At 27.0% G+C, this 2,149-nt stretch overlaps 1 protein-coding gene across 2 annotated transcripts in view; it reads left to right on the forward strand.

The window, feature by feature from the left end:
• LOC100159918 (protein timeless homolog) overlaps positions 1-2,149 on the forward strand; it is a 9,871-nt gene that overhangs the window by 4,362 nt on the left and 3,360 nt on the right. The window lies entirely within an intron of this gene.

The following is a 2,149-nucleotide window of genomic DNA, read 5'->3' on the forward strand; positions in this document are numbered from 1 at the left end:
AAAAAAAAAAATTTTTACAAATTATAAACTCAAAATAATTAGGTCATTTTCGTGATTTTTCCATATTTTGTCAATTTTTAAACTTTAAATGTTAATAAAAAAAAACTGTGACTAAGGATTTTTAATATTTTTCAAATGTCATTGTAGTAATATAGTAGGAGCCTTGTATTAAATTTTCAAGTATTTTTACTCAACAAATAACGTTTTATTGACATTCATAGAAAAAAAAACTAATTAAATTGGAAACTGGAATTGTCCGTAAACAGCTCAACACAAATCAAAATATTTTGAAAAATTTATCATGTATAGAAAATGGAAATATAAACAACCAGTGAAAATTTCATGTATCTACAGTCATTCGTTTTAATGTTACACCAAAAACCAAAATCAATTTTCTCGAAAACAGATTTTGCATAAAAATTCCCGTTTTTCCTTAATTTTTCTTTTGTTTTTCACGGCGCTTTTGAAAATTATTGGAAAAATGTTACTTTTGACCCCCCAAAGTACCAACTAGATTCACTTTCCTATCAGAAAAGGTACTGTTGAAGAAAATCCAAGCACTTTTACTGTCCTAAAATGTGATGACAGACACAAAAATAAAAAAAAAAAATTAAAAAAAAACACACATTGTAAAATCAATACATTCATCGTTCCACTCAGAATCTAAAACAATTTTCAACAAATTGATAACAAAAATTGGTGTGTTACATGAATCAAATTATCCTGTATAATTTAAAGTATTCATGATAACATTTTAATGTAACTAACAATTAGTAATTACTATGCTTTTATACTAACACCAAGTTACATTTACATCAGTGTCAGCCTGACCGCAAACGTGGCTATGACCCTTTCGTTTTTTTTAGGGTTTAGTAAATTTTTTTATTTGCTGACGTGTTCCTGGTCTAAATAGGGGAGTAGGGATCCCGTAAAGTGTTTATCAAAATATTTAACAGTACGTAATTAGGAGCATTTTTTTCTTTACTGGCCCGGATACTTGTTTATCATAGTGTGAGCCGGGCATAATAGTACGATTCTCAAGTAATAAGCAGGGGAAGGTGATTTTTCAGATTAATTTCCAACTGCAGATGAGGTTAGTTTTTATTTCTCTTCTTAAAAACAATGGGCTTCGGCAAGGCCACGAGCACTCTGTTGTGTTTAGTGATCATTTAAATATTGCATACAAAAAAAATGGTTCTATTTAATACGTCTATACCTAATTATATCATATATTACATTATAATAATGAAGATTAATTTTCAGTAGTTGGATTTGTCTTCAAAATTAAATTTATATAATAGAAATATAATTTTGGTTTTCATAATTTCATTTCTGAGTAATTGATAAATAATTATTATTATTTATTATTTTGTATTTTCAACGTTTATTTTACAACGAATGATTCCTAGCGTTAGTGTTTGCATTAATATTAAACAGAGTGATTTTTAAAGAATGCTTGCCCTACTTGTTTGCTTAAATTATTTATACATTCAAATTCTGATTTTGGAATTTTTAAATACACTTGAAGATTTTCGAATACTTGATATTTTTTGCACATTTAAGGATGATGCTGTGACAATACAAACTTCTGTTTTCAAATAGGAATCACCTTTTTTCACTCTTAATTATTCAGCAATTATTTTTTTTTTTTTTGAGAATTTTGATTTAGATACATCAAAATTATAATGAGTAGTTTTTGAGTTATATAACTTTGTGTACTAAGGATAACAGTATAATATGTCTACAAAAATGGGTGAAATAGATATTATGCGGGCTTAGATGATTTGAAAATATTAGTAATTACTATAGATCTATATCAATACAAAATTATCTAAGTATGCTGAATACTAAGCTAATATAACATATAGTTGATATTATTGTATACTATATTTAAAGATTATTATCTTTAGTATTAACTTATTAAAATTTAGATTTAGATTTTAGATACATCAACATTTTCAATAAAATCAGTGGTTATTATTTGAAAAAAAGAAGTTTGTATTGCCACAGAACATTCCTTAAGAGGACGCTACGCCCGCATGCGTTGTCTCCGTCTTACAAATGCACAACATAGCAAAAACTGTTTGGTGCGGGACAACTATGCTCCCTCTATATTTATAGTAGAATTACTAAAATTCCACAACACATA

The sequence above is a fragment of the Acyrthosiphon pisum genome, chromosome A1 (genome assembly GCF_005508785.2).
Source record: "Acyrthosiphon pisum isolate AL4f chromosome A1, pea_aphid_22Mar2018_4r6ur, whole genome shotgun sequence".
Taxonomy (NCBI): domain Eukaryota; kingdom Metazoa; phylum Arthropoda; class Insecta; order Hemiptera; family Aphididae; genus Acyrthosiphon; species Acyrthosiphon pisum.